Source organism: Arvicola amphibius, chromosome 5, assembly GCF_903992535.2.
Source record: "Arvicola amphibius chromosome 5, mArvAmp1.2, whole genome shotgun sequence".
Classification (NCBI taxonomy): Eukaryota; Metazoa; Chordata; class Mammalia; order Rodentia; family Cricetidae; genus Arvicola; species Arvicola amphibius.
This window is the reverse complement of record NC_052051.1, coordinates 152,437,971-152,451,023: the sequence shown is the minus strand read 5'-3', so window position 1 is coordinate 152,451,023 and position 13,053 is coordinate 152,437,971. Positions and strand designations below refer to the sequence as shown.

The window sequence follows — 13,053 nt, the reverse complement described above, 5'->3', positions numbered from 1 at the left end:
TGTTAAAACTTGCTTCTTTGGGATTCCAATTTAGACCGAAGATTAACAACTCTCTAGAACTTCCTTGGGACTACAGCATCAGGTGGGAACTGCTAAGATATCCAGTCATTGTCATTAGCTTTTCTGCCAGGTGACATCCATTGTTGGATTTTTTTCAGACTACAGCCTGTACCCCACCTCAAGAACTCTTCGTTTTATGGTGGTTTGAATGAGAATGACCCCATAGGTTCATATATTTGAATACTTTGTCCCCAGTTGACTGAGAAGGATTAGGAGGTGTAGCCTTGTTAGAGGAGCTCTATCACTGCGGGTGGATTGTGAGGTTAAAAATACTCGAGCTATTCCCAGTCTCACTCTCTTTCTGCCTCATGATTGTGTCTCAAGATGTGAGTTTTCAGCTATCATTCCAGAGCCTTGCCTGCCTGCCTGCTGCCATGAGGCTCAAATAAATGCTTTCTGGTATAAGTTGCCTTGCTCATGGTGTCTTATCAGAGCAGTAGAAAATAACTAAGACAGGATGCAAGATCAGAGTTTGAGGAAGAGTGATGTGAAACTTGGTCCTCTAGAAATGACATGGCCTCTAGAACTCACTGTAGCCATGGACACCTACACAAGACCTGTATAAGATCAAGTCATCGAGATGAGTCACTATTCTAGCACACAACACTGAGTGCACTCAGTGAGGACTGAGAGGGACATGGGGGTGAGGAGGGGACATATTTCAGGGACATGTCTGGAGGAGTTGGAGGGAGAAGTTTGGAGTGAATTGGATCAAGATTACGAAAGAATAAATAAAATATACTTAAAAATTGTAAAGAGAATATGCCACTTTACATTCTGATAAACAATATATGAATGTCTCTGTCAACACTGAATTCATCCTTTTAGACCCATCCTAATGGCAACACTTCATTCATATTTGTGTCTAGTTTTCAACAACTTGAAAAGCACCGATAAACATGATATGACACAGGAATGGATTGATGATTAAGATAACTGACATTCATAAACAAGCATCTAATTAAATTTTTTGTTTGAAATTACTTAGGAAAGTCATTTTGTCTTCTATTTCTGTTACCTATCAGTATCTTTCTTGTAAATGTCAGAATTAAATATTTTATTAATTCTCACAGACTTTTTTGTGCATCATGGATTACACAGAGTCACATATATTGACTCTTAATAAGAATTATTTTAATGTGCTTTGATTTCATCTGCATATTTTTCTCATTTTCCCCCTTTGTTTCTGATTTCAGGCACAATTTTCTGCTTTCTCTCAAATCACAGGCTTTTCAGATAGGCATGAAAGCAAAATCAGACAAAAAGCAGTGTTCCTTTTCTTAGCACGGAGTGAAACAATAATGTGAGAATGGTCTGGAAACTCAAGAGTGGCTTCTCCCATAAATCCTCTCGCGCAAATCAAATATGAAAATTCTCTACTAAGGGATATAAAGACAGACTCTCCAGTTTGTATAGCATCTATTAAATGGAATAGACTATATATTAAGCATATACTATTTCCAAGTATTCTAATGTTTATGAAGAGAGAATTTTCATTGTTTAATGAAGTGAAACCCAGGGAACTTAGTTAACACTTCTAAAGTCACACACCTTGGGCTGGAGACATGGTCAATGGTTGAGGGTATTTGTTACTACCCCAGAGCACCAAAATTTGGTTCTCAGTACTTCACACTGTGGCTCACAACACCTTAATTCCATAACCCCAGCTAGAGGGGATCCAATGCCTTCTTCTGGACTCCTTAGGCACAGACATAGTGACACACACACATGAGAGAGAGAGAGAGAGAGAGAGAGAGAGAGAGAGAGAGAGAGAGAATGTTACACAATAATAAAAATAAAAAATATATTTATAAAGTCACACATCTAAAAATAACAGAACAAAAATATATCCCAACATGCATTTGATTATGGAGAACATATTTTTACTTTCTTTGTCTTAACATTCATATCTCTCAAACACATTCAGCCACTGTTCTGAAGAACATTGCATTGTCCAGGCTTTGGAGTTGTAAAGAAGGCAGCTCAAGGCGAGTGTCTCACATACTTGCAATTTTGTTGTTGTCATTTTGTCTCTTGCTGACCAAACCTTCCCTAGTGCCTGGAACGCAGCCCTCAGCATCCCTATCCACCTCTTGATGTCTGAAATAGTTCCCTCCTTTGAACTGAGGTTTCCTTCCAGATAGACAAAGATAGCACTGCTTGGAGGAGTGCATGGGATAAGGCGAAGAGTAAGGCCCCAAAATGCTGGATAGACAGCATAGAGGAAGACTGTGGAACCTTGGGTATGACGATAACCAAACATCTAGGACTGCCCAGGACAGGAACAACTGGAGAAACACCATAAATGGTCTGTCCATGCATACTTAAGCAGTGTCGGGGCATAAATGATGATGAATATTCATATAGTGTTCAGTAATGGTCAGTTAATATCCCCTCCATGCTTTTTAACCCATTATACTATGCAAATGTGTATAGAAATGCTATAATTTTAAAATACTTTGTGGCAACAATCTCATGATACTGCAGCAGAGAACATTACCTGTTCAGGACAGACATTGGGAGGAACACTGACATCTTTCCAAAATGTTGAAATGCTTGGAAAGATCAAAAAGAGTTCAAAGTGTACAAAAAAACTATTGAAGACTTACAGGTGCGCTTAAAACTCAATATATATTTTATAGCCCAGAAAATTGTACAGTGGGCTTTTAAATGTATTGTCAGAAAATAGAACATCAAAGAGAATAAGAATATATTTATGTATTTTACAATACTTCCAAAGGCAACTGAGACCAATCCAGACTATTACCTATACAGGACAGAGAACATTTACATTATTTTGGCATGTGACTCAACACCAAGGCTCAGTCTTTATCCAGGATTAAATAAATGTGACTGGTTCTATCCATTTGCTTGCAAATTTCATGATGTCATTGTTTTTTCCCCACCGAGTAATATGCCATTGTGTAGATATACCCCATTTTTTAAAATCCATTCTTTGGTTGAGGGGCATTTAGGTTGTTTCCAGGTTCTGGCTATTATGAATAATGCTGCTATGAACATAGTTGAACAAGTGTCCTTGTGGTATGGTTGAATATCATTTGGGTATATACCCAAGAGTGGTGTCACTGGGTCTTGAGAGAGATTGATTCCCAATTTTTCTGAAAAGCCTCCATACTGATTTCCAAAGTGGCTGTACAAGTTTGTACTCCCACCAGCAGTGGCGGAGTGTTCCCCTTATTCCACATCCTGTTCAACATAGTCCGTTATTAGTGTTTTTTAATTTTGGTCATTGTGATAGATGTAAGATGGTATCTCAGAATTGTTTTGATTTGCATTTCCCTGAGAGTTAAGGATGTTGTACACTTCTTTAAGTGTATCTCAGTCATTCGAGATTCTTCTGATAAGAAATCTCTGTTTAAATCTGTACTAGAAAAAGACCATCCTTTGTGAGGTAACCCAGACCCAGAAAGACAAACACAGTATGCACTCACTCATGAGTGGATATTAGATATCCACTTATATAGCAAAGCAAAGGATAACCATTCTATAGTCCTCGCCTCAGAGAAGCTAGGTAAAAATGACGACACCAAAAGAGGGTCTTTCTCTTTTCTGAGAAGAGAAAATAAATGAGATGCCTTGGGTAAACTGGGGATGGAGGGAGAAGAAGGAAGGGGATGGGGGAATGGAGGGAAGGGGATGGAGGATGGGAACATGAGGGATCAGGATGGTGGAATTGGGGATGGGACAGAAGGGGAGAGTAATAAAGGAGATATCTTGATAGAGGGGGCACTATGGGGATACGGAGAAACCTGGTGCCAAGGAAACTCCCAGGAACCCACAAGGATGACCCGACTGACTCCTAGAAATAGTGCAGAGGGTGCCTGAACTGGTCTTCCCCTGTAATCAGATTGGTGACTACCCTAATTGTCATCATAGAGCCGTCATCCAGTACCTGATCCACAGCCAAGCACTGGGAAGAGCTCAGTGAATCCAGCTGAAGAGAGGGTGGAGGGATTATATTTTGATTATTTTGTGCAAGGGCAGGGGGATTGTTAAGATCATGATGGGAAAACCCACAGAGACAGCTGACTTGAGCTTGTGAGAGCTCACGGACTCTTAACCAACAGCTAGGGAGCCACACAGGACCAACCTAGGCACTCTGCATCTGGGTGACAGTTGTGTAGCTTGGCATTTTGTGGGGTCCCTAGCAGTGGGACCAGGACCCATCCCTGATGCATGAGCTGGCTCTTTGGAACCTATTCCCTATGGTTGGATGCCTTTCCCAGCCTTGATGCAAGGGGTAGGAGCTTGGTTTTGCCTCAACTTGATTCCCAAGGGAGACTTCACCCCATCTGAATGGAGATGAAGGAGGAGGAGTGGATGGGGTGGGGAAGGTAGGTTAGGGGAGGGAATGGGAGGAGAGGAGGGAGGGGAAACTGGTTGGTATATAAAATAAGATAAAGAAAATAAAATGAATGTGACTGTACTCGTGACTCAGTGTCTAATTGTGGAAGTAGTGACATGACTGGGGATCATTTTCACTCTGAGTAGTACTCCAAAGCCTGTAATTGACAGAGTTGTTCAGCCAAAGAGGCAGTAAGCCCTCCACAGTATTATAATAAACAATGACCTTGCTACTCACACATCCCACCGATGCATTAACTGACATTCCAGCAAAAGCAGAAGCATCTGTTCAAGATTCCTATCCAGTAGGTTGTATTTGATTAATGTTCTTGAGGCAGGCCAGATATTTGCAGGCTTTTTGCTAACTCTGCCAGATCTATCTAAATACAATAATTTATCTAATTGTAGCGAGGTTTAGAGGACTTGTAAAAACTTTATTATTTAAACAACCCGAAAATTTTTATACTTGTTATGTAGGATTCATTAAACAATTGCATCATTTCTAGAATATTCCAAATCAAACCATACCGAAAATCCTTACCATATGCCGTTTTCACAGGGCAAGGCTTTTAGTTAGCATACAAAAAAAAAGAAAAGAAAAAAGAAACAAACAAAACCCCACATCTGTGTTTGTTTATTGCAAGTATAAATATTTGAAGAGGGGGAAGAAGCCTCAAGGATAAGCAAAACAGCTCTCTCAGCACCCTGTTGCTGGAGATAAACTTTATGGAGCTCTGTAGTGTGAACACATATGAACAACAGAGAATGAGCGATTTTATAAAGATGTTGTTTGTTTTAAAAGTTAATGAGGAATGTTCTCTTCGGGAAGAAATTATATTTGGCTCTCGCTGGGCAACTGGTGTTCTAAAATCCACTCCAGTAGTCTGACTCTCTGCCATCACATCCTTAACTGGAGTCTGCAGAAACAAGGTTAGCAGATCTTTAAAAATTGTAAAAATACAAGAAGACAGTATGTCTGAAAGAGGAGTCGTTGGGTTAGTTTTTATAAGTATGTCTTGTACAGAATTGTTTGCTACCAGCTCATCAGGTTTTCTTTTTCTTTGCATTTTTATTACTTTTCCCTTGAAAATCATTGTTTAACTATGATAAATGGTTAAATAACAGCAAAGCGTAGATGAGATTATGATAAAGCTTGCTTTGAAAGCTTATTAGCTAACCTATTATGATTTCATTTTAGCAAGTAATTGGGTGGGAGATGATGCAGGGGCTGAGGCTTCCTCTGCCATAAGTCAAGGTATAAGTGGAGTGTGTGTGTGCATGTGTGTGTGTGTGTGTGTGTGTGTGTGTGTGTAATGAGGCACACATAGGCCCGTTGGAAATTCTGATTGTGGAAATCAGAATTTGGATATATAGATATATCAGACTCAGTCCAGATTAGAGTTCTTACAATTGAAATAATAGAATCTAAGGTTTATTTTTTTAAACATGTTTAATCATGTTGATGGATACCATAGGCGTTTCTAATCTGAAAAGCAAAATTAAGTATACTTAACATGGGGAAAATGTTTGTTTTAGTCAGGAGAGTCCAAAGCAAAGCTTTTTGCCTTTTGCTTTTGCAGGAGACCTTGCTGAGGGTAGAGTAGCTCCTGTGTAATCGCTGTACTGTAAGACTGCGCCTGGCGTTTTGCTCGGGTACGTTAAGCTTCATTGCTCTGCTTTTGATGAAAATGATGCCTAAAATCTTCAGTATCTGTGAGAAGTCATGAAGAGTGTCACTGGCTGAGCTGTGCGTCTACACTGTGCATATGCTTTTAGTTGTCTGTTCTTTTGATCATCAAGAAAATGGTCGTGATGGGAATAGATACATGGAAAAACACACAGAGACATCTGGGATGTTAATGGATACACGGAAGAAAGTTTTTCTAAATTAATGCTTGAATCCAAGACAGTTTGCTGCTTGCATGTGTTTATTTTCATGCACAAAATAATAAATTAAAACTTCCTTAAATATTCCCACATGGTTAGCATCAGAAGAAGAACTTGAATTACAGTTCTTTCTCTTAAGCTTGCTGGCTTAGGGGAAGCTAATTTTGTTTCTATGCCCCAGTTTCTATTGCTGTCAGGTGAAGAGGTCCTAAGAACTAATGTCTAACTTTCTCTGAAATTGAACACTTTTTGATTTCTCTTTTAAGTGTGTGTGTTTTGAGACTCCTGCTTTGGTTCACATACGGAACATTTCAGCCAGAACCAAGTATCAACCACAGTCGAATCTATCCAACTCCATGTGTGTAACTACTGCGCTATCTGCAGTTCCTTGGTGTCCCATGGGTAAGACGTGCTCAACCATCAGCTGGTTAATCCTAGATCAATGGAGGAGTTTTGCCACTTACGATGCAAGAGCTCAGTCTTAACTTCAAAAACAAAATATTTGATCATAAACTGTGCTTTATCCATGACATAATATTTAAATTTTACTGAATTCTGAATTAACAGAAGATTAATATTTTGTCATGTGTCAGTAAGCTACTCTCTGTGAAAGGTTCTTAGGTGATCTATTGCACAGCCCCAGGGCTACAGGGTGCATTTCTACAGAGTTCTACTTAGTACTGGGGTTCATCTTTTTAAATGTAAAACAGCCATGTTTGCTAAACTTTTGCTATTTTACATTATTCAAATGGGTGTTAGACTAGAAGTCTGCCATCCCAACTCCTTTCTAAGTAATTATTTAAACTTTGTCAAGGCATGCAAAACCGCGTGTTCTAGAAATCCTGCATACTAAATGAGCATGTGATACTGAGACTTTACAGAGGTTCGTGATGTTCCACAGTAGTAACCTTACACTTCCTTCTTTATAGAAAGAGCTAAAATGTTTCACCCTCCAACAATTTCCATAACTCCTTAAGGCAAAATCAATACAGATAAAGACCTGATATCTCATTACAATAGCAATGAGAATGGTCATGTGTCTATTAGTACATATGTGGATGGTCCCAGGATAAGCGATTGTCACAAAAAGAAAATGCAAGTAAAAAAAAATCAGAACGCCTGAAAATCATTTAAATAAAGCTGAGTCACCGTTTCTTCTATATTATTAAGAAATATAATTATCTTGGTATTTTTTAAAATTAAACCCAGAGCTTTCCATTTACATAAATAGTAGAAAGGAGCTTTTCTTTTTGCAATAAGTTTGTTCTGCAATGGAACATTTATTCTTCTGTATCGATGGTCCTAACTACCACCTGTACTTTGTGCTAATGATTTCAGCTACAGGCTCAGATTCATTTAATTCTCCATTTTCCAAATCATTAAAATTAGGTCCCTTTCCTGAAGGTTTTCCAACAAAGAGAAACCCAGTTCTCTTTAATTAAATCCAGTGGCCTGAAACACCAAAGAGATGTAAACTCAGGGGATTCCAACAGGAAAAGGCTGCTAGATCAAAGGGAATGCTTACACGGTAACAAGATCCGAACAGGAGTTAGAATAATCCCTGGAGAAAAAGCAAATGAACAAACATAAGGTCCTGAAACCTTCCCCGCAAAATGAGACTGTACCATTTGCTGCACACAGGCCTTGGAGAAAGACATGCTTCACCTTTCTGAGCTCAGGTGTCCTCATCTACACTGTGGATGAGGACACCTGCATCTTGGTTTGTTTTTAAATTTAATACAATATTGGGATGAAGAAAGAACCCCAATTAACTTTTGGTCTAATTTCAACATCTTCTTGGTGGCTCATCTATCAGTCTTTTTGGGTATAAGATCCTCAACTAAATAGTACCATATTCATGTTTCAAATAAGGAAAATAAAATAGAAAGAAGTTGAAGAAGTAATCACTGCATATCTAGCTTTGCATTCTTAATCAACACAAGTGACACTGGGCATGCAGCGATTCTACTCGGAGAAATCAAATAAATGTAATTAAAGTTTCAACAAAGTGTTGTCTGTGTGTGCAAGGTGTAGGAGCATCTCTTGGAGCATGGGTACCAAATATTCCCTCTCATCCTTGAAGAACATTTCCTCACCCTAAGCTACCATCAGTTGCCAATAGTTTCTCAGCTAGGACTGAGACTTCAAGAATACATATATTTTAAAGACAATAATGGTAGGAGAAATGGATGTGTTTATCAAATTGACAAACAAGATGAAGGATTCCTAAAAAGGGAGCAAAAGATCTCACTAGCTTCACAGAGTAATAAGACTAGAAACTATCATTTTTCTAATGCCAGTCAGAAGACTGAATAAATGAGAAATAAAAATCTACTCAGAAAAATCAGATGGATGTAATTAATGTTTCGACAAAGTAAACATATCTCTGAGAGAGCTACTTGTAATAGTCTAATAAAATAAAAAAAGAATCTGGAGAACAAATAAAATATTGTACAACTCCAACAGTAAAATTTGTAACTAAAAGTGAGTACAATGAAAAAATAAGAAAATAAAAATGTATTTGTGGTTCCTCCTGAGCTGGGGACATGTAAATGCATGAGGTAGAGATGAGAAAATGGAGTTAACCTGCTTGCAAGGTGTGTAGACACGGTCAAGCAGTTCTTAAAGTAACAGGCAACAGCAGCAATTTTATACTGAAGTAAAATATTTCTACAGGCCACATCTCTAGTTACTTGGATGAATTTAAAAGCTCACTTTTTTTTTACTACTTAAGATAGTTATATGAAAAAATTAATCTCAAATCTTTAAAAAGTGTATGGAAGTATGCATACATCTATAGAGACATAAAAGTAGCTGTGGTACTATGTGAAAAGGACCAGCAGGAAGAAGAAAGGGGAAGAAGACAGGATGGTGGAGTTTAATAACCTTATTACACCTTTAATGCCAGTACTTGGGAATCACAAGCCTTCAGTCCCAGAACTAGGAAGTTGGAGACAGGAAGGGATATGGCTATGCAGAAAGAGGAATATAAGGCAGGAGGAGACAGGGCCTCAAGAGTTCAGTACGAGGATTCGTAGAGGTAGAATTCCCCATTTGGTCTGAGGATTTTGAAGAGTTAAAAACTTGTGGCTGACTCCTCTGCTTCTCCTCTTTTTCAGCTTTTACCCCCTAATATCTGACTCCAGGTTTTTATTATTAAAACCAATTAGAGTTCATGCTCCAATTTTGTAATGAATATATGCTAATAAAATGTTGTACTTAAGAATAGAAAAAGCCCATAGCTGGGATATCATAGACTCTGCATTCTGGGCTGGAGTCTAGAGTGGTTGCCTGGATTAAGCCTACACAAGTTAGAGACTCTCCATGTTACAGTATGGATGGGTGAGGAACATGTGGAGTTCTATCTTTAGTTGAGAAGTTATTGGCAATTAATGGGAGTTGGGGCAGAAGGAGTTAATATTTTCAGTAAAGGTTCACATTAGAAAATAACTACATACCCATGTACATGGAAGCAACCTATGAACTGAGTTATGTATTAAAGATATGATGTAATTATATTAAAATCTCTAAAAATGAAAAAGACATCTAAAAAGGCATGAAAGTAGGAGGAGATTGTGTTGCTTCCAAAAAACAATTTCCAAACAAATTGTGAAGTCTCCAAAGGCAGCAAGAGAGTTTTAACAAAGGAAGATGGCGGGTCATAAATAAAAAGGAAAAATTTCTACCCATTAGACTTTTTTTTAAATAATAGGTTGAATGAGCATCAATGCCTAGTTCTTGCTGCAATTAAAGGTGTTTTAGAAGTATCATGTGTTTAAGTTATTGACTTATTTTGGCAATTGCATACCTAAAGAAATTAACAAGTAATTTCTACAATGCATATTTTGTTTTATTGAATACATGCATACATAATAAATAAATCTCTTTTTTCTCTCTCTGAGTGTGTGTGTGTGTGATATCTATAGCACATACCCTTGTTGATATCATACACAAATCATGAATTCACCAAGAATTTTGGCTCCAAATAATTGAGAAGTCCATTATATTGTCAATTTTGCTATTTTATTTCTGTTTATTACATTCTGTGTCTTTAGACAACTGTCAATTCTTTCCTTCAGATAGTCCTTACATATTCATATGATCAGTCTTTATTTACTGTAATTTAGTCATGCTATAAGCATAGTAGTTTAGAAATCACATGCTAAAACAAGATAACATCTGTACTTGTAGAAAATAAAACTCAATAAATTTTGAATAGATAAAAAAGTCATGCATTTTGGGTTGGAGAGATGCTCACTCAGTGGTTCAAAGCACTTGTTCTTGCAGTGGGGGCAGGAATCTAAATTCAGAACTCTCATGGTGCCGTAGAACCATCCAATAAATTCAGTTTTGAAGCATTTGGTACTCTGATCTGAACTCTGTGGGCACAAGGGAAGCACATGTTACACACGTATAGAGGGCAAAACCCTCATACACATAAATCTGAAAACTTTAAAAAAATCGAATCAGTTTGATTAGAATAAAACAAAATAAAAACCAGCCTTTGCTAGAAATACTGTCTATCACAAAAATCTTATCCACGTATTTATAAAATACAGACTGAGTTTTATTATACACTGTATTGGTTAACTTTTGTCAACTTGACACAAACTAGACCCACCTGGGAAGAAGGAGCCTCAAGCGAGGAACTGCCTCCATCAGATTAACCTGTGGGCATTAACTGAGAATTATGTTGGAGTTTGATAGCTCTAAAAGGCTAATAGGTGAAGCAGATATTGACAAAAAAAGTTTAGACCATCTCTACTTATGCATTTTACAGCCAAAGCCAACTTCCTGTATGTTTCATCCTTAAGCTTGTCAGAGTCCAGCCCCTCTGATCTCCATAACTGCCTCTCTGGTTATCCCCTCACCCAGGGGCTTTTGTTGGTCAAAGGGAAGATCCAAATTCTCTGGATGTTCCCTCCTCTCAGGCCCCCAGGGAATCTCAGTTTTTTTTAATATTAGATTGTTTGTCTAGATGGCACCATACATTGCCCTTTGAATCATACAGTATAACAAAATAGGATTTCTCTCCACTGCTGATCCATCCTTTGGAGGAATCACAAAAACTTACAAGGAGGTTTATGGCTTTTGAAAATTGTGTGCTTGGCCTTGGCTTACCTTTTGGAACTGCTTTTTGGTTTCCCTGTTCACCATATAACTGCAGGGACAAGGTTGTGCTTCAAGTGTTTCTTTGTCAAGAATAGTTGTTTCTAATTTTTCTGATACCTTCCTGCTGTGGGACAATGGTTTTACCCTGCAAAGATTTGTTTCTTGTACTTGTTTAAGTTTAATAAAATGCTGATTGGTCAGTAGCGGGGCAATGTGAACAAGAGAATTCTGGGAGAAGGAAAGAGTCAATCTACAGTCGTCACCCAGACAGAGAGGAAGTCAGACACAGAGCAAGTAAGATGTGACTGCCTCGCTGAAAAAAGTACCAAGCCACGTGGCTAACACAGACAAGAATTATGGACTAATATAAGTTATAAGGGTTAATAAGAAGCCCGAACTAATAGGCCAATCAGTTTACAATTAATGTAGACCTCTGTGTGTTTATTTGGGACTAAATGGCTGTGGGACCTGGTGGGACAGAAACCTCAGTCAACACTTTCCCACTAATTTGTGGGTTTCTAAAGCTTTTCTTCTGCTTCTCTCTTTAGAGTAAAGTGCATTTTATTTTAGTAAGAATACGATGGCTTTCTCCTCCACCAGCTCATACAGGAGCATCTTCTAGTTTGCCATGTTACCTGGAAATCTGCACCATGCAAATTTTATCAGAAGACTAAACAGATTGTTTCAAAATGGACTACAAAACAATCTGAACCCTTATTAATGATAAAAATATTAGATACTAGCTGGGTGATGGTGAGACATCCCTTTAATTCTAGCACTTGGGAGACAGTGGTGGGTGGATCTCTGTGAGTTCAAGGCCAGCCTAGTATACAAAGTTAGTTCTAGGACATCCAGGGCTACACAAAGATAACCTGTCTTGAAATAAGAGACAAGACAAAACAAAAATATTAGATTAGGACCAGAAAACAATTCCAAACATTTTTAAAAGACGTCTAATAGATATCTATATACAAAATTATTTAATAAAAATTCAATATAACCAGGAACGTCAAAGTGCTGCTGCCTGAAGCCTTAACTTAATTGCTTTTTCTGTTGTTCAATTTTCTGTGAAAAGTTACTGTACATCAAGGTTGAATTTGGGTGCTGACAGGATTGCTCAGTGGGGAGAGGCGCTTACCATACAGCCTGATGATCTGATTTCTATCCTTGGAACGTCTGTGGTGGAAGAAGAGAACCGAGTCTCAGAAGTTGTCTTCTGGCATCCACATACATGCTAAAGCATATGTGTACGTGAGCGTGCGCGTGTGTGTGCGCGCGCACACACACACACACATACATGCACACGCACGCGCACGCGCGCGCACACACACATGCACATGCAGACACACACAGGAAAGAGATCATATTGGAGATGGGTTTCCCCTAAAACATGTGCTTTTATTTAGGTGTTGTGTGACAGTGGAAAAAAAAATGACATCTTGAAATTTGCAGGCAAAAGAATGGATCTAGAAAACATTGTATTAAGGGAGGTAGCCCAGACCCAGAAAGACAAATATCATTTGTACTCACTCATAAGTGGATTTTAGACATAAAGCAAAGCAAAACCAGGGTACAATTCACAATCCCAGAGAACCTAGACAACAAAGAGAACCCTAAGAGAGACATGCA

The 13,053-nt window shown here is 38.3% G+C and overlaps 1 long non-coding RNA gene across 1 annotated transcript; it reads right to left on the bottom strand.

Moving 5' to 3' along the window:
• Window positions 1–10,475: 10,475 nt before the first annotated feature.
• On the bottom strand, window positions 10,476–12,582 carry LOC119815519. Its single transcript, XR_005285524.1, has 3 exons — window positions 12,563–12,582; window positions 10,934–10,980; window positions 10,476–10,691 (listed from the first exon to the last, which is right to left on the bottom strand). It is a non-coding gene; the product is annotated as an uncharacterized LOC119815519 (long non-coding RNA).
• Window positions 12,583–13,053: the final 471 nt, after the last annotated feature.